This window comes from Trichomycterus rosablanca, unplaced genomic scaffold, assembly GCF_030014385.1.
Source record: "Trichomycterus rosablanca isolate fTriRos1 unplaced genomic scaffold, fTriRos1.hap1 scaffold_167, whole genome shotgun sequence".
Taxonomy (NCBI): Eukaryota; Metazoa; Chordata; class Actinopteri; order Siluriformes; family Trichomycteridae; genus Trichomycterus; species Trichomycterus rosablanca.
This window is the reverse complement of record NW_026946995.1, coordinates 28,441-48,811: the sequence shown is the minus strand read 5'-3', so window position 1 is coordinate 48,811 and position 20,371 is coordinate 28,441. Positions and strand designations below refer to the sequence as shown.

At 40.4% G+C, this 20,371-nt stretch overlaps 1 long non-coding RNA gene, 2 other non-coding genes and 1 pseudogene across 3 annotated transcripts; 3 read left to right on the top strand and 1 right to left on the bottom strand.

Annotated features, from left to right (window-relative positions):
* Nucleotides 1–9,412: 9,412 nt before the first annotated feature.
* On the top strand, nucleotides 9,413–9,521 carry LOC134305930 (5S ribosomal RNA; annotated as a pseudogene).
* Nucleotides 9,522–12,714: 3,193 nt separating this feature from the next.
* Nucleotides 12,715–12,787, top strand: trnak-cuu (transfer RNA lysine (anticodon CUU)). The gene has a single exon. It is a non-coding gene; the product is annotated as a tRNA-Lys (tRNA).
* Nucleotides 12,788–12,998: 211 nt separating this feature from the next.
* On the bottom strand, nucleotides 12,999–13,072 carry trnai-aau (transfer RNA isoleucine (anticodon AAU)). The gene has a single exon. It is a non-coding gene; the product is annotated as a tRNA-Ile (tRNA).
* A 4,989-nt stretch (nucleotides 13,073–18,061) lies between these two features.
* On the top strand, nucleotides 18,062–18,592 carry LOC134305923 (uncharacterized). Its single transcript, XR_010008866.1, has 3 exons — nucleotides 18,062–18,139; nucleotides 18,226–18,294; nucleotides 18,548–18,592. It is a non-coding gene; the product is annotated as an uncharacterized LOC134305923 (long non-coding RNA).
* The last annotated feature ends 1,779 nt before the right edge of the window (nucleotides 18,593–20,371 follow it).

Sequence of the window (20,371 nt, the reverse complement as noted above, 5' to 3'; positions counted from 1 at the left end):
TGCAGGTACCAGACAGGTGTTCCTAATAAAGTGCTCGATGAGTGTAGAATGTCTGAAAATATACTGGACCTATAAAATTAAATAAATAACAACAAAAATAATAATAATTCATCAGATCGCTGGTTCTAGCCAAACAAAATATTTAGATGTTTATTAAACGGCATTAACACAGACACCACACACATGTTCAAATATTTCAATTTAAATCAGCACCACAATAAGAAGATTCAGGAACAAAATCAGGTGCTAGAAGCTCAGCATCTCACTCTGAGAGAGAAAAAGAAGAAATGACAGGTTACTGGCAAACAGGTTTATTCCAGATCATTTGTGGTGTAAAGAACACGCACCTGTAGATGGAATAAATATCACTCAGTGTACTGCCGTTCAGTCCATCTGGGTGTAACACACGAATAGATGAGAGCAATCAGCCAGTCCAGAAAGAGCCTTCGTCTCCGGTACTGCATCAACTAAACAACATAGGTGTGTTTGACTACACTTGTAGTGCAGCACAGATTCATTCTAGACTCTTTGAAGTACAGACTCTCTTACTGAGGTAATCTAAGAGGCTCTGGCTCTTCCCATAATTCCCAGCAGCACCAACAAAGACAATGTCCATAAAGTTGACATGCTGGATCTGTGAGTAGAAGGAAAATAGATTTTCTATTAGAATGGTAGGACTGTGGTTCTGACTGATGCTTAGCTGCTCAAACAATCTCCTTGGCGTAGTCGCTATGGGTAACCGCATGAGTGGCATCCAGCAGTCGACACATATAGTAGTAAATATGGTGCCAGTTTCAGACTCAGTCAAACTCACCCCGATCTGCGCCAGCTCCACTTCGGCCCACATCCGATTAGTCTGATTCTCCAGCATCTGTATCAGCCGGTCATACCTTCAGTGGAAGACGTGCAGATCCTAGAGAGGTCATGTTACCCTCTTTTTTGCAGCCACCAGTATGAGTAAAGTCATTCTTTCCACCACGCAGATGTAACTGTAGTTCGGAGGGTGACTGAAATTGATCTAAAGGAACCGAAACAGAGATAATAAAGTGAATAAGTAAGGAAGTAAGAGATGCTGGGAGTGAGGGAATGGACGCACCTACGGAGGGAAAATTGACTTACATCGAAGGCTCGACGCAGTGCTGCTAGTTTATGGGTGAAGTTTTCGATCCCCTTCATTCCGCAGTAGTGACTGTGTAAACAGGAGTGTATCGTTTATTTATTAATAAATAACGTCATTAAAATAAGTTTATATTGCTCTAAAACTGCTGCAGTACTCACAATAAAGCAGGAACATTCCTTATTTCTATATGGCCGCTCTCCACATCCACCTGTAATATTAGATATTTAGTGCTTATTACAGTGCCACAGATCCTGAATTACTCTCAGGTAATAACACCGTGTTTAGTTTTACCTCAGGGCCGGTCTGAGGTCTGGAAGTTTCCTCTGGCTGGTGGGAAACCCTGGGTTCTGGATTGTACTTCTGAGCCAAGGGTCACCATCAAGCTCAGGTCAGTGTAAACAGATTATATCACCTGTAAACAGGGTGAAATAAATAAGACACGAGGAGTCACAGCTTCACAAATGCCTCACAAGTCTTTATTAAACAGTCCCTTCTAACATCATCTCTGCACTAGTACATTTTCCCCAAATGTATTGTAGTTCAAAGCTTTTTGCATTGTGTAAAGTGACATTAACACATCAGATTTTACAATAACATACACTATGCAGTTACATTCACACATCTTGACACTCAATATAGTCTGTGTTTGTCCCTTTTACAAACTCTTACTATTGTCTCATACGTTATATAACGAAAACACTCACTTTGATGTGATGGTAAATTAACACAAGCTTATGATCATTCCTGGTTAAACATTATTTTATAGATACAGAGAAAATTATTTAAGGGTAACGAATAATATTTTACTTTAAATTCTAAGCTAAAATAGTAACCATACAAAATGGCTTGCTTTCAACATTACCAACTAACATTAGAAAGATGTATTTAGTTACTCTGAACAAAGTCATATTCAAATAAGTATAGATTCAACAGTATAATTTTATAAACAGTACAAAAAATAGTGCATTGTGTTATTATTCGCTTATAGCGATATGCATCCACACGTGCAACGCGTGTCGGCCTCTCAACACTTCACACTATTTGCAAAGATTATAAACTTCTTTTTGATTCATTTATACATCCACTTGCAAATATAATCATTTACAAGTTAATGTAAGTTTTATCCCATTTCTCACCTGTAAACAGGGTGAAATAAATGAGACACGAGGAGTCGCGGCTTGTCTTCACAAATGCCTCTCAAGTCTCAGAGACAGAGCGACAAACAGCCCCCCCCCCCCCCCCCCTAATGGACATTCCTAGTCACAACAGTTAAAACTGTCTTAAAAGAAGTTTATACTTCATACACACATAATCAAACACACATCACATCTAACAAATGTGACCACACTTTGTGTCACACCCTCACCGACAAAAAGAATGACCCCACCGAACAATATACACACATATTTTCAACTTTTCTTTTCTTTTCCACCGAGTCTTCACCCAATATAAACCTGTACTTTAATAGACAGGTATAATACAAGGATACGATCCATATGTACATAGTGCAGGTGAGTGCAGTGTGGGTGTAGTAACTGAAAATAATGGTGCCACACAGTCCCTTACATAGCTTGAAGGTACAGTCCTGCTCGCCATTATTGGCACCCATGACGTTTAAGTACATAATGTTGAATATCTCCTGAAAAAAAAAAAACAAGTGTAACAGCTTATTTTCTATAGAGAACTCATGTTTGATACAAAACAGCAAATGATAAACAACATTTACAACAAAAATTATGGGAGGGAACAAATAGAAAAACCTAAAGCTTGCTGTGGCACTGGTACTGGGTTCCTTTGTCACAATGGTGAAGACAAAGGAGCTGTCTGAGCACATCAGAAGTGCTATTATTAGCAAACACAAGACCTCCAAAGGGTATAAGGCAGGGGTCACCAACCTGGTGCCTGCGGGTACCTGATCGCCCGCAGGGACCACGTAAGTCGCCCGCAGGGCATGTTCTAAAATAGCACTAGTGACTATAGCTCCGTCTAAAAAAAATTATTTGTGTTGCTGTTCTTTTTTAATCAATAACACATTGATGCATTGATGTATATTTGAAAATGACAAAACTAAATATAACATTTTAAAAACTAAAGTGTTTGATGTTTATATGAGCTCTGATCTTGTCTGAGTTTTATATTTTGTGCATATCGCTGAGACAAGCTAGGTACGCATGCGCAGCTACGCATGCGCAGCGAGATGCAGGTTGTCCCCCGAAAAAATGATAATGAAAAAAACACACAAAAAAGCGAAAGAAAACTTAATATTTTCACAATGATTGAGAGGAATGTGGAGAGACGCTTCAGTGTGTGTCACAAAAACTTCCCTGTACGTCAATGTACATCGCAGCTTTTTTTTTTTATTGTACATATCTGATAATTTGTACAAACATGGGACAGAATTAATTATTTGTTCTAAAATGTTGCAAAGAAAGCGATAAGTACAAACGCGACATGATCAGTACAAACGGGACATGATTTGAAGATGTGACTGTTAATGATTTCCTGAAAAAAATGGTACAGAAGGGATATATGGGTGAAAGACGAATAGGGTGTTCCAAGTACCAAAAAAATAAAATGGTTAAATTGTATAATTTGCACAAATGTGTCATCTATGTAAATATGTATTTTTTTTTCTCAGCATTTTGCTTATTTGATAGTTTTAGTGTTGTTGACACACAACAAGGGCACAAAAATGTCATTCAGTGCAACGACTAATTTATGACAAAATACACACACAAGGAACAATCTTAGCCATTTCAAATTTATAAGTTTAGTATATCTCTTACAAAAGATTTAAAACCTCAGAAGAAACTGTACTTACTCTGTTTTGAATTTTCTGTGCATTGTTTGTACTGTAATGCGTCTTGGGATTTTGTTTATTTGTATACAAGACGTTTTTGCTACACATTCTATTCTATTTGAAACCCAATCAAACTCTGTTTTCTATGAAGCAGGCCTGGATTCTCTTGCATTCACATGAAAAAAATAAATAATAATTACTTGTTACAGTTATTTTAAGCAAATGTTTTTGTTGCACTGTATGATGATTTTATGTTGCACTGAATGACATACTCCAAATTATCCTGTTACATCAAAATATTCATGACTTAATTTGTTTTTAAGTTCTTTATTGATTAAAGTAGCAGTAGTAGAATGAAAATATGCCACACCAGTGGCAAGTATGTGTTATAATATTACTACATCATGAAAAAAGTAAGGCAATCAAAAACATAGCTAATGAAGCCATCATAACAACTTGCAAGGCACCAGAACAGTGTGGAAGTGTGGAATTTGTGTCATAACACGTGAAAAAGTTGCTGCAGTAAATCTAAATTCATTCAGCAGTAAAAACCATTTGAAGTCGCATTTTATTTCATGAACTGAACAAATGTTTTCCAGTCTTTTGTTGTTAACCTTGAGGTTCTTGCTGTACATGGCTTTGGTTCTGCGATTATGATTTTGACATCAGACTTAAGGTAGTAAATTTCATCAGGTGGATTTGGCCACACAAAGGAATTTCTGTTTCAATTTTGTAGCATGCAGCTAACTTGCACCTCATCTCCTACAGACAGCAGTACCTGCCCAACGAATGGCAGGTCATCGTACTTGACTCAGGGACCACTTCATCAAAAACATAATTATTAATATTCATTGTAATTACTGCTCTTATTAAGGAAGACTAGAATGGAAAAAAGTGGTTTTAATATTTAAAAATAATTTTAAAACATTATAAAGTCAGTATAACAATGTCATTGTCAATTTAGTGCAACAGCGAAATTCTGTTGCACTGAATGACTGTTGTTATACTGAATGACAGAAATTTTACTTTAGCACATTTTACAGTTATCCCAGTGGTTAGCCAAAGCTAACATTGACCTTAGCTCAAAGACATTTCTACACATATTCACATTTAAATGTTAATAACCTTGTTTGTTTACAAGATTTACCGTGTTGTACTGAATGACACTCAGTTTTGTTCTTTAATGTACTATGTCAGTAAAAACACATTTTTATAAAATAATGTTAAAATGCATTGACCTCGTGTGTGTGCTGAAGGGTCCCCAGGAGTCTTCTTTTGTTGTTATAATTGGTCACATGACTGCAGTAGCTTGATTGCATATTAAAATAAGGCTTTTTATTAACTAACTCTTTTAAAAATTTATTAATTTTTAATTGTACTGAATGACAACTGTAGATTGGGAAAATGGGGACTGAAAGTATCCTGAATATTATTAATATTAAAAAACACATCTGATTGAATATTATTTAATATGTCACACATGACATTTGTACAATTATGCCAAAGCAGTAAATTTTAGGTTTTACTTAAGATTAATTAGTTTTTTCTTAATGTTTTATTACTTAAAGAGGTAGGGACCGTTGCACTGAATGACATTTTGGGGGTTTCAAGGGTTATTTTTTCAAAAATCATACATTTTCTGTAAAAATTACTTTAAGTTTCAGTAAACATGTACAAATGGAGTAGATTGAAGGTATATCCACTTATATTAATATAATTGTATATTATTTATCAAGTGGGGACACTAAAAAGTTACGTCTCGTCTTTGACCCACATACAGCATTTTACATGACTTAGATTCTTATCATAAAAGCTTTATCTAAGTTCATGTCATTTCACTTTACAGAATAGCCTTTCAATTCCTTGTTTGTGTTTAGGATTAAATGTAAATCACTTCTCTGCTGAGATAAATAGGTGTAGTTTGACTTCACCCATCATGCTTTGTGGCTCCATCTACTTCATTTGCACACGTTCCATAGATAATGAGCTAGTACTTCACACAAGAAGGTGTGAATGGTTGGCTGATGATTGACCAATGCAGAGTTTTGAACTGGTCTTGGGTCTTTGTCCTCAGCTCTATTTAAGTACTAAACTCTAGACTTGTAGCTGAGTCACTTGGTAAGAAGGATCTTCTGCACGTTCTTCATTAGAAACGACCTGCTGGAGACACCAGCTTTGTTAAAGTGGCTGCCAGGATTCTAACAGGAAGGTAAAGGGTTTTCTTGTTTGTTTCTTTTACATTTATGTTGCATTTGTTGTTCTTTTTATTTTATTATGTTATTTAATATTATCAGGTTAATATATTCAGACTGTTTAAAATAGCTTTATGCTCATGATTGTGGTGATTTGTGAAGCCTTTTTTACTCCCAGCACACCAAAGATTTACACTTGTGAGCTAATTATTAGTCCTGTCATGAACTGGATTAGATTTGCTTGGTGCAGGACTGATGTTGAGAAAGTCAGATCTCTTATATCTTTATTTATATCAAGTTATTTATAGTTATTTAATTATTAATATCTGCAGTATTTATAAGTATTTTATCCTGATGTTCTTTGAATTCAGATTCTCACTTAGACGTGAAGTGAATTTAATGTTTTTATTACTTATTGTGGTATTAATGTAGTAAAAATGCTAATGGCTAATGCTAATAGTAATGCTAATGAATCGACTTGTTTCTTTGTTTCTGTTGCTTTCCAAGGAAACAGTTTCTACAGTCTTATCAAAGCATAAACATGAAGAACTTTCATCACTGCTCAGAGTGTGGGAATAATTTTACTACGCAGAGTAATCTCCAACAACACCAGCGTGTTCACACAGGACAGAAACCATATTACTGCTTAGTTTGTGGAAAGAGTTTTGCTCAACAGGTTAACCTCCAAAAACACCAGCGTATTCACACAGGAGAGAAACCGTATCACTGCTTGGAGTGTGGAAAGAGTTTTGCTGGACATAGTACCCTTCAAAAACACCAGCGTATTCACACAGGAGAGAAACCGTATAACTGCACAGAGTGTGGAAAGAGTTTTATTCAAAGTAGTGACCTTAAAGTACACCAGCATGTTCACACTGGAGAAAAGCCGTATCACTGCTCAGAATGTGGAAAGAGTTTTGCTCAATAGGTGAACCTCCAAAAACACCAGCGTGTTCACACAGGAGAGAAACCGTATCACTGCTCAGAGTGTGAAAAGAGTTTTGCTCAACAGGGTTACCTTCAAAAACACCAGCGTATTCACACAGGAGAGAAACCGTATAACTGCACTGTGTGGAAAGAGTTTTACTCAAAGTAGTGACCTTAAAGTACACCAGCGTATTCACACAGGAGAGAAACCGTATAACTGCACTGAGTGTGGAAAGAGTTTTACTCAAAGTAGTGACCTTAAAGTACACCAGCGTATTCACACAGGAGAGAAACCGTATCACTGCTCAGAGTGTGGAAAGAGTTTTACTCAACAGGGTTACCTTCAAAAACACCAGCGTATTCACACAGGAGAGAAACCATATAACTGCACTGTGTGTGGAAAGAGTTTTACTCAAAGTAGTGTCCTTAAAGTACACCAGCGTATTCACACAGGAGAGAAACCGTATAACTGCACTGTGTGGAAAGAGTTTTACTCAAAGTAGTGACCTTAAAGTACACCAGCGTATTCACACAGGAGAGAAACCGTATAACTGCACTGAGTGTGGAAAGAGTTTTACTCAAAGTAGTGACCTTAAAGTACACCAGTGTATTCACACAGGAGAGAAACCGTATAACTGCACAGAGTGTGGAAAGAGTTTTACTCAAAGTAGTGTCCTTAAAGTACACCAGCGTATTCACACAGGAGAGAAACTGTATCACTGCTTAGAGTGTGGAAAGAGTTTTGCTCATGAAAAGAATCTCAAACGGCATCAGCGTATTCACATAGATAAACTACATCACTGTTAAGAGTGTGGGAAGTATTTTATTGCACATTATGTTCTCCAACAACACCAGCGCATTCACACAGGAGAGTATCACAGTTCACTAAAAATAACTTTAGTGAAATGAATATCTTTTAAGTATACCACACCAGCGCATTCACATAAAAGGATGACCCATACTGCTGCATTTTTAATAGACACCAGTACGGTCACACAGAAGTTACGTTTTTGTGACTGATGTCGTGTTTCATTTTCAAATATCCACTAGAACTGTTCTACTTCAATTATCACATGTACATGATGGTGTGAATATGATCATTAATCATTAAATGTAATGTGGTGTAATGTACCAACCTCAGATCTGAATCTGTTTTTATTCTTTATTCAAGTTTAATCTACTTTAATAAACACAGAACAACTTTTACTTTCAAGTGGAAGAATTTTACCCTGGTCTTTATGGTGTTTGCAAAAATTCTTCATTTTAAGAATGCTAAGTTTTCATAAATGAATAGCCTCTTACTTTAACACTTCTAGATCTACACTCCAAAATTCTAGTGTTTAGATGATTTCCACTTAGCAAATAATGAACCGTCCTCCACCAGAATGTACATGAGAAGGTGTGAATGGAGGGCTGTGGACTGAACAGTGTTGCATTGTTCTATCATCATGAGTCTTTGTTCTTTGTGTTTATCTATAGACCAAATTAGTGGTAGCTAAACTCCTTTGTTAAAAGAAATACTCATATTTACATTTAATTATCCCACCATCTTCTAGTGCATAAAACCCAGTTCATATAAATCCTAATACAGACTGCACTGTCATGTTTTAAAATTACATTTAAAAATAAATAAATACTATTGTGGTAGTTCAGGTGTTTTCTTATCATGGAGGTGACCAATTGACCAAGACCAGTTGAGGGGTCAGGAGACAAGTGTTTCTTTATTGATGAATAAATGTATTTGTTAAACTGTAAATTCCATCCGAGTCCTCTGTGTGATGAGAGTTTGGTTTTGAATCTGATGTCAGCAAATGTGTCCATGGTTGTTAAATGCGACATCTAAACTCACGGTCCATGTATTTGTATGTAGGCTTGAGCTGGAGTGACAATAGAAAGTGGATGTAAAGGACTGGGTGGGTTATAATTCAAAATAGTTCTTCATGTAACCAGAAATTCTATTCATAAATCATAAGAGAATAAAAAGAATAAATCATAAATAAAAAAAGAGGAGAAGAAAACAGGAGAGGAAAGAACAGAAAAGAGAAGAAGTGAAATTCAGAGCTTTTAGTATTTAAAGTGTTACTATTAAATGTAATAAGAGCGACCAATACCGCTACTAGGTCCCACTGTCACTCTGTTAATCACAGTGCTGCTGGTGAAGAAAAGGTTGAATCCAGATGATTTGTTGTCGTGTTTTTGTACTAAATGCAGGTGAAAGAGGATCAGCAGCAGCAGCAGCAGCTGAGCGGTGTGTGTGGTTCTCTGTGTGTTTTGTCACTGTTTCAGGATCTTTTATTTGAAAAGCTGCGTGTAGAACAGAGAAAGGCTGAACGACGGACGTCTATAAGAAGCAGCTTGTTTACAGCGTCTCTTACTTATGGCCACACCACCCTGAGAACACCTGATCTCGGAAGCTAAGCAGGGTTGGATCTGGTTAGTACTTGGATGGGAGACCGACTGGGAATACCAGGTGCTGGAAGCTTTTATCCACACACACCCACCTTCACTCCAAACCTCCTGTTACACACTGACCCAGCGGCTTTTTCTTCATCAAAGCTACACAATGAGATAAAGAGTCCCAAGTGTTTTTGTAAACCTGCAATGGCGACTGTTTTTGGTATGCAGGAAAGAAAAGGCAGAATGCAGGTGAAAAAGTGTTATTTGGCAACCCAGCACTGTGTAAATATTAGACAGAACACATGATGGGTCATTTTAACTTGTTGAGTTGTGCAGTTTAACCATTGTGCTGAGCTGTGAGGTTCTTTTTTATCATGGATCAACTATGTAACTTTACTGCAGCTTGTATTTAAATGAAAGGTTTACATTGCTGTCTTCAGTATTTCCTCTTTAGTGATATTTTATGTTAATAGCTGTTCTGATCTAAAAGATGCTGCTGCCTTTGACCTTTAAAACTGAGAAGTGATTTGTGAGATAATTAAAATAAGTGAAATGTTTATTTTGTACTTTGGTTTTATATTATTTGTGCAAACATTTGTTTTATACAACTTTAAACCTGTAATAAAAGATGAACATGTTAAATGTGTCTTTATTTGCTTTAACTAAGCTAAAGTTTTTAACAGGGACAAAAATGACAGTTTGTGTAGCAGGGCTGAACACGTAAGTAAAATGTTTTTATAAAGCTATAAAACTCTATCCACTGACCAAAGTACACAGATCTCACACAGCCCAGGTCAATAGGACCTGCTAGTTAGAGAAGGCTCACTTGTTTGCAGTGGCGGCTGGTGCTAAAAAAATTAAAAACAAAACAATAAAAAAAAGCCTTTAAAAGTAGCACTATTTGAACATGAATTTTGCCCTCCTTTGCTTCTGTCTTGCAAATTTCTCAATGACATTATGGTTAAAGTCAGTAATCTCAGTCACTAGTCTCTTCTCCATTGACAACATGGCCAATGCATTCAGCCTGTCCTGGGTCATAGAGTTTCTCAGAAAAGTTTTAATTCTTTTCAAGGTTGAGAAGCACCTTTCAGCTTCTGCTGTGGTCATGGGTGTGGTGATGAGGATCTTCAGGAGAGTGACAGTCTCTGAAAATACTTCTTCAAGATTATTTTCCATAAACAGCTGGAATAGGCCCACAGCACCACAACAGGCTTTGAACTCTTCCTTGCTGTAGATAAGACTAAGCTCTGTCTTCAGCTTACCTTGATTGAGCACTGGATAGGCTTTTAAGGTGTTGCTCAGTGCATCTTCAGGAAATGCTGTCTTGTATTGTTTAAACCTGTCCCCCTGCAAGAGTGTGGCACTAATAAGGTGGTTTGTGAAGGAAAAGCGCTCACTGGTGTGTCCCAGTATGATATCACAGACCTAGAGAAGGATAAACATGAAAATTATGAAGTGATCATAATTTATTTATTTCACACATTTATTTCACATCTAAATAGTTATTTTTCTATCACTGTTGAAATTTAGTCATAGATCAAGTCATAGAAATGAGTTTGCTGCCATTTTCAAGACAAAATGTGTTAAAGCATTTTTGGAACAGAATTTTTGTGGGACAGGTTTATAGAAAATTCAGGAACCAAATGTTATGAGAATTAGTTTTATTCCATATTACCCATATATTGCAGTACAGCAAGAATAATAACATATATTGCTGACAAGCATTACACCAACATACACTGATCATTCATGCATAGCATAGAAACAGCTCTAAACAAATCTAATTGGACTGTGACTTCCACAACTCACCTCTGCAGCAATCCTTTCATGGTCTTCTACACTGAGTGTCAGACGCTTCTTTACTGGCTGACCGCTACCTTCACTGCTTTGTCCAACCATGGAATGGAGAGAATTTCTGCAAAGGAAAAAAATTACAATAACAATAATAATAACAATAATACTAATAAACAAAAGAGGAAAATGCACAACTATTACCTGATCTTTTGAATGTCCTGCTGGAACTGCTGAATGCTCTCCTTGATATAAACTGAATCTATGACCTTCTTCTGGAGTTTGGAATAGAGGAGGTCCACATGAGGCATGATATGGTGGAAAAGCTGCAGAAAGAACTTAAAATCCTGATCCTCCAGTAGCATGGCAAACGCACCTGCCTCTCTGACAGTAATGGGGTCAAAGTCACCAGAGTCTCGTATGCTTTCAAACCAGCGAATGAGGTCCTCTCTGTGTTCAAACACAGTATTGATGGTACGGCTGTGAAAGTTCCATCTGATGTTGCTGGATGCTGGTAGTCTGTGCGCCACAACGTTATCAAGAATACTTGTGCGCTTGGGTGATCTGGAAAAAAAGCTGGCAAATCCACCAAGGTTAGAAAAAAAAATTCTCACTTTGGTTATGTGAGAAGTAGCCTGCTGCATTATCAGATTGAGCTGATGTGCATAGCAGTGGATGTAGTGTGCATTTGGGTACATGTCTTGTATCTTCTTCTGAACACCTGCAGTGGCACCCCTCATCACGCTGGCTCCATCATATGCCTGGCAGATGAGCTTACCCTTTTGATCCTCAGGAAGGATAGTTGCAAGACGTTCTTTTAGGGCTGTAGCAATGGAATCAGCAGTGGCCGACTGCAAAGGGATGAACTCAAAAAATCTTTCCTGCACATTGTTTTTAGCATCAATATAGCGTAGTACAAGAACAAGCTGGCACTGCGTGGCAATATCCATTGTCTCATCTGCCTGGATTGAAAGAAAATCGCTGCCCTGGGCTTCTTTGATTATATGTTCCTTCAGAACAGACAACATACAGTCCAGTAGCTCATTCTGCACAGTTTTTGAAGTTCCCTTAAACACAGTGGCATTCTCAGTGTGCTCTTTCAGCACTCCATCAAGAGAAACAAAATCCACCAACCCTCGCATTTAGGGATGTGTTATGTGTCATTTTAGGACAGCCCATCTTATAAAACTTTTTTAAACTGTATAACCACTGAAGTTGGCATTAATTGTAAATTCTATAGACCAGCCTTCTATTCATCACTAACAAACACCAAACAACATCATACTGCAAATCTCATAACTCAACACAAGTCAAGGTAGTAGTTTAAAAGTGACAGTAAGTCTGTGTCTGTTTCTGTTACTTATTCTGAATTGTGTTTGTTTGTAAACCGTGAATTAGTTCTTAATCTGGTTGTGATGTTAGTGAATTAAACCTACATCTCTCTGATGATCTGACCGATGAGCTCTCTGTTCTAACATGCTGCTTAAGCCCGGCTAGCTCAGTCGGTAGAGCCTGAGACTCTTAATCTCAGGGTCGTGGGTTCGAGCCCCACGTTGGGCGAGTGTCTTCATTTAACATCTACGGAAACCAAAAGGACGTTCTTCCACTTTGGACAGCCGGTCTCCAGTGACTTATCAGGTGGATGTTTGTGCTTGTAGGACTGTTGTTTACTGCATGTTTTCAGTTAATTATGTCCACTATTCTGTGGAGCTGCACATTGTTTTTGTGTCTCATTTTGTGTACATCAAGAGTTTAAGTCCAAAAGTGGGTGTGGCCCGTACGGGGATCGAACCCGCGACCTTGGCGTTATTAGCACCACGCTCTAACCAACTGAGCTAACCGGCCGATGTCCAAGGTCAGGGCATATACCCACATACCTGATTCTACACTGACAGCCCTTCAGTTATGGACCTGCCACACAGAAACGATGGAGAGCTTTACGGTTGGTCTCAAGTTCGTCTCGGCTGTAGGAGAGGAGACTTAATGAGTGAATTCAGTTTAAATATTAATTTAAAAAACTTACCCATGATGATTTACCAGGTCGTTTATTACAGTTTCCTTTCCAGTCATACCGCCACAAAAACCAAAACACTCAATCTGTAAAAGAAAGACACGTGCATGAATGTGATGAGGTTCTTAGATCTCTGAATCTTACACACACACACACACACATTTTCTAATGTTGTGCTCACTATTAAAAGTCAAGAAGTTTTAAGTAAAAAAAAAAGATAATTTAGGGAGTTTTCTCAGCTCTTAAACATAGTAGAGGGCCACTTAAGAACACACCAGGATTAAGTAAATTGTCAAAGTGTATCTTTTAAAGGGACTATAACAAAGTACATACATAACACATAAAAAACAGTTTAACGTAGAAAGCACTTACTAGTCTAGAGGTTCATGTCAAAGTGTCTGAACTGAGATTCGTTGGCAAGTGGAGCAGTGAAATCCTCAATTTGTTTTGGATCATTTTTTCCAAGTGCATTTGTGATGGACCTGAGTAGGCCGAGCTTTTCATTATGTTGTTGTAGCAGCAGCTCTAATACAGTCAAAATTTCTCTCTCCATTACTGTTAGTAAAATATCATTTACAATATTCAGTTTCTAAATACACACACACATCATACACACCTTATACACACATGTAATACACACACGCATCAGTACACAATCACACATCATACACATGTATGAGGTGTCAATACCAGGGTGTGTCATGGTATGGGGGTGTGTCAGTACCAGGGTGTATCATGGTATGGGGGTGTGTCAGTACAAGTACCAGGGTGTGTCAGTACCAGGGTGTGTCATGGTATGGGGGGGGGTGTCAGTACCAGGGTGTGTCATGGTATGGGGGTGTGTCAGTACCAGGGTGTGTCAGGGTATGGGGGTGTGTCAGTACCAGTACCAGGGTGTGTCATGGTATGGGGGTGTGTCAGTACCAGGGTGTGTCATGGTATGGGGTGTGTCAGTACCAGGGTGTGTCATGGTATGAGAGTGTGTCAGTACCAGTACCAGGGTGTGTCATGGTATGAGAGTGTGTCAGTACCAGTACCAGGGTGTGTCATGGTATGAGAGTGTGTCAGTACCAGTACCAGGGTGTGTCATGGTATGGGGGTGTGTCAGTACCAGGGTGTGTCACACACACACTTATACCTAGGGTACCCAGTTACCCCCAGGACATGGGGAGAACATGCAAACTTCACCCGGGAATCGAACCCAGGACCCTCCAGAAGCCGTCCCATAGTGGGTGCATCACAGCAGACTTCTGTGCTGGGCTGTGTCCCAAACCGCCCTTGTCGTGTTTAAGTCTGGGACGATTTCACCGGCGTTTATACAGGGGTTGGACAAAATAACTGAAACACCTGTCATTTTAGTGTGGGAGGTTTCATGGCTAAATTGGACCAGTCTGGTGGCCAATCTTCATTAATTGCACATTGCACCAGTAAGAGCAGAGTGTGAAGGTTCAATTAGCAGGGTAAGAGCACAGTTTTGCTCAAAATATTGCAATGCACACAACATTATGGGTGACATACCAGAGTTCAAAAGAGGACAAATTGTTGGTGCACGTCTTGCTGGCGCATCTGTGACCAAGACAGCAAGTCTTTGTGATGTATCAAGAGCCACGGTATCCAGGGTAATGTCAGCATACCACCAAGAAGGACAAACCACATCCAACAGGATTAACTGTGGACGCAAGAGGAAGCTGTCTGAAAGGGATGTTCGGGTGCTAACCCGGATTGTATCCAAAAAACATAAAACCACGGCTGCCCAAATCACGGCAGAATTAAATGTGCACCTCAACTCTCCTGTTTCCACCAGAACTGTCCGTCGGGAGCTCCACAGGGTCAATATACACGGCCGGGCTGCTATAGCCAAACCTTTGGTCACTCGTGCCAATGTCAAACGTCGGTTTCAATGGTGCAAGGAGCGCAAATCTTGGGCTGTGGACAATGTGAAACATGTATTGTTCTCTGATGAGTCCACCTTTACTGTTTTCCCCACATCCGGGAGAGTTACGGTGTGGAGAAGCCCCAAAGAAGCGTACCACCCAGATCAGTGATGGTTTGGGGTGCCATATCATGGCATTCCCTTGGCCCAATACTTGTGCTAGATGGGCGCGTCACTGCCAAGGACTACCGAACCATTCTGGAGGACCATGTGCATCCAATGGCGGTGCCGTGTATCAGGATGACAATGCACCAATACACACAGCAAGACTGGTGAAAGATTGGTTTGATGAACATGAAAGTGAAGTTGAACATCTCCCATGGCCTGCACAGTCACCAGATCTAAATATTATTGAGCCACTTTGGGGTGTTTTGGAGAAGCGAGTCAGGAAACGTTTTTTCTCCACCAGCATCACGTAGTGACCTGGCCACTATCCTGCAAGAAGAATGGCTTAAAATCCCTCTGACCACTGTGCAGGACTTGTATATGTCATTTCCAAGACCAATTGAAGCTGTATTGGCCGCAAAAGGAGGCCCTACACCATACTGATAAATTATTGTGGTCTAAAACCAGGTGTTTCAGTTATTTTGTCCAACCCCTGTATATCGACTGTATAAATAAGAAGGTTTTATGTTCTATTCCCCCAGCGTGACTTCACGGTGCTGGATGAAGACCTGCAGCGCTGTTCGGTCCAGAGCTGCGAGGACACCGGGCGACGCTTCTGCTTCCGGGTGGTCACGCCCACAAGGTAAGTCCAGATCTATAATCATCAGAGACAGACAGACAGACAGATGATCAATAGACAGACAGACTAATAGATAGACAGACAAATAGATGATCAATCTACAAAACAGACAAAAGATAGATAGACAAGATGATTGATAGAAAGACAGACAGGCTGATAAATAGACAGACAGGGAGATAGACAGACTATCTATCTGTCTATCCATCTGTCTTTCTGAATGTCTGTCTATCTATCTGTTTATCTATCTACTCAATCTGTCTATCTGTCTGCATCCTATATAATCTGTATCTATCACCGTGTGTGTACAGGAGCTGTACGTTCCAGGCCGACTGTGAGGCAGGTAGACGGGCGTGGATCAGCGCCATTCAGAACCTGACTGAGAGAGAAGAAGAAACAGTCGAGAGCGAGGTGAATTATCATTACCACTATACTCCGGGAGGGGAGGGGTTCAGTTCTCGTCTCTGTAACACCAGTTTAATGCGTCTAAATTAGCAGGAATCAGACGGGTACGAGAATGATTCAGAATCAGATTCCTCGAGCGAGCAGACAGATTCCCAGGGACCACGGGCGTCTTCTGAAGCTCCAGGTAACCTTAACACCACCACGTTCGAGCCCGACACTATTAAACTGTAGTGACTATATATTTAACCCTTGGGCTTCGTAGGTGGGATCAGTTCTGGAGAAGTCGTCTGTGATGCTCCCGAGAACAAGGGTGAGTACGCCGGCCCTTTATATGGACCCTTATTTTTGGTCCACATAACACATGGAGCATCATTGGTGATACTTGTGTTGAAGATGGTGAAGGAGAAACCACCAATGGAGGACATCAAGAGGAGAAGACGACCAACACGAACCCGGACAGCTTTGAGAGTGGACACAATGTCGGAGAGCTACTGGGAAAGGGAGGCTGCGGTTCCGTCTACGAAGGCGACCGTAAAGCGGATGGGAACCAGGTGAGTATCAGTTTGACGACCAACCAGGACTTTATTGGGTCACTGTGGCGGATGGGCTCTTCCAGCATGGCCAGAAGAGCATGACCAAGACTTCAGAGTACTACCATGGCCCTCTAATTCCCCAGACTTAAACCCAGTTGAGCGTCTGTGGGACCACCTCAAGCAGCATCATGGCTCCAGATACCTGTAACCACCTACCAGGACTTTATTGGGTCACTGTGGCGTATGGGATCTTCCAGCAAGGCTAGAAACGTCCAACACTGGGTCCGAGTACTACCCTGACTCCCTGATTCCCCAGACTTGAACCCACCCCGATTGTCATGTTGGCTTTACGGATCCTCCCCTGGATCCTCCCTTGGCTCCAGATACCTGTGACGACCTTCTGAAGAGTCAGATGTAGCTGTTTGGGTTCCTCTGCTCATGAATGAGATACATGTAGGATGAAACAAGAAGAGGCCAAATCAGTAATAATAACAAGTCTCTTGTGGGCAGCAGGTAGAAGTTCCATGCGCTGTACCCGAGACAGACGACACCACAGAGGGAACGTCACGTGTGGTTGAGGACGTCTCTGAGCTGCACAAGTGCTATGAGGTTTACAAAACCATTGGATCAGGTAACTGGTACCACTTTCAGTCGTCTCTCTGCCTTTGTGTAACACAGATGTCCATCTTTTAAAACCTGACTTAAAATTTTTTTTTTTATTCAATCGTTCTTCAGGCGGTTATGCGACGGTCAAGCTCGGCAGGCACGTTCAGACTCAAGAGCCAGTGGCCATCAAGATCCTGGAGAAGAAAGAGCTCGGGGTTAGTTTCAGCAAAACCGTCTGTTAAAGACAGACGTGTCTCAGTTTCCAAACGTTTGGTTCTCCTAATTCTGATCTGAAAAGTCATAAAACTGTTCCTGTTTCCTCCCCATTGCAGGATGAGTTGTCCGATTTGAGGATAGAGATTGAAGCCCTGAAGAACCTCAATCATCAGCACGTGTGCCGCTTGTACCAAGTCATGGAGACTGCTGACCAGATCTACATGGTGCTTGAGGTACCATCAGTGGTTGGAAACTATCAGATTTTATTTAACCTCTGGATTTATGATGATTTGCTGCTCACTTGACTCACTCTCTCCTCCAGTTTTGTCCGGGTGGAGATCTGTTCGACCACATCGATAATAACGACAGGTTGTCGGAGGAGGAGACACGCAGGATCTTCCGTCAGATCATCTCGGCGCTGGCCTACGTCCACAGCCAGGGATACGCCCACCGTGACCTTAAGCCAGTGCGTCAGCCAAACGATTTCCACTTATACTTTGTGTTTTTTCTTTGTTAGTGCTTGGACATGACGTGTTTTATTTTGACTCTCAGGAAAACATGATGCTGGATGAGAAGAACAACATCAAGCTCATCGACTTTGGTCTCTGTGCCAAACCAGAGGTTCGTGTCTCTCCTAAGACTGTAGTGTATACTTAAATCAAGCGTGCCATTCAGAGAGTCTAGTAAGGCGGTGTGCTTACCCCCATCCATCATGCTTTAATAAAGCCTTGCACACATGGTGTCCACAATTAGTTTCAGTGATCAGTTAGATGAACAGAACATCACAGAGCCATGCTGGTTCAGTTTGTGTGTTGTGCTGCAGATGTGAGTCAACAGTTGGACCTTCGGTTGATAGAAATCTGTTTTGTTGTAGGGTGGATTGGGTACTGCTCTGATTGAGGGCTGTGGAACCCCTCCCTCACCAGAAATCATTGATGCGCAACCCTATCATGGTGCAAAGGTAGGTGTGTGTGAGGTGTTTCCCCAGGTTATTCCTGATAAACTTCAATTGGAGAGTCTCCAAATCCAAGGTGTTCAGTCCCCTCTGTAGCCCCATTCATGAGTTATTCTATGAGGTCTGGATGAGGGGACTGACCAGGGAAAAGCATGGTTAAAAAAGATAATGAATATGTGTGTGTGTGTGTGTGTGTGTGTTTAGGCAGATGTTTGGAGCCTGGGTGTTGTCCTATATGACATGCTGTGTGGCTACCTCCCGTTCGATGGTGACAACTTTGTGGAGCTCCATGAACAAATCACTGTAAGTCTTGGAACTACAATGAAACACCATTGGCATACAAGTCTTGTTACGATTATGAAACTGAATCTATTATTTAATGATCAGCAGCATGTTAAACATACAGTAAAAGTAACAGTAATGGCTTGTGGTGATGTTCTTTGATCAGATGTGATTGTTTTGCTCTGTGTTTCCTCAGAAAGGACATTTTGACACTCCTGACTGGCTGTCTCCTGGTTCTGTACTGCTGATTAAGGAAATGCTGCAGGTGTGTGTTTATGGTGTGTTTAATGTGAGCAAAGCGAGTGTGTGTTTCTCTGTGGGCTTCATCACCTGAAGTTCTTGTATCTTGTCCTGTAGGTGGTTCCAGAGCGGCGCATAAAGGTGGAGCATCTGCTGGATCATGAGTGGGTAATGAAGGGGTACAGCAGCCCTGTGGAATGGCACAGCACATGCCCGGTACAACATCCACCCTAGACGTAGTACAGTGACATGATGGAGATCCACCGTACAGAAGATTGTATCTTTATTATCTTACATACTCATATATTTGTGTCTGTGTGTGTGTTTGTGTCTCAGCTGGATCATCTAGATGAGGAGAGCATCACCGAGACGTGATGTTCAGACAGTCCAACCAAAGCACCAAGCAGCTGGTGTCTGAGGTACATTTCAGTACTTGTATCTGCATCAACACAGATGCCAAAATGTAGACACATATTTATTAATATTGAGGTTCTTGTGCTCCGTCTAATAGAGATGTGTGTGTGTGTGTGTGTGTGTGTGTGCAGTGGAAGTTTGATCAGACCACACGTATCTTTTGCTCTTGAGAAGGAAGCAGCGCAGTAGTCCAGTGTGTAGCTGAGCGGACGTGTAAGAAATCCAGGTGTATTTTACCTGATAAACGCTGCTCTACATGCTCATCTGTCCAAACACTACAGCTTCTGGAATGTTCTTACATCTCTTCTTGTTTTATTTAGCAGGAGACGTCGTCGGCACATCAAGGAGGGACGATGGTGGAGCCGTCCAATCAGGACATTACATCTCAATTTCACATTTCAGTGATTGTTGCAGATGTTTCTCTCTAACCCATCCTCTCTCTCTCTCTTCTTTTACCAGAACGGTGCATTTTGAGTATCTGTGTGGGACTGGTTAGAGGAACTCCACTGAGGTGCCGCCCTTGTTGATCCACACAGCTGTATGAGAAGTGTAGAACATGGATGACCAGGATCAACAAGCCTCAAGATCTTATTACATTAAATAATAAATAAATAAACTCACTGAATATATGAAGGTTTATGGATGTTTATTTTCACATTTGTTCATCATTTTGTGTATGATGTCAGTAATATGAGGTGAAAGAAGGCACAACGTTTCCTGACATGTTACAGAACATTGAACTCAGCAGTGAAGATACAGACCTACTGTCAGCTCACTCAGAGCAGCATGAGATCGTTACCATAAAAC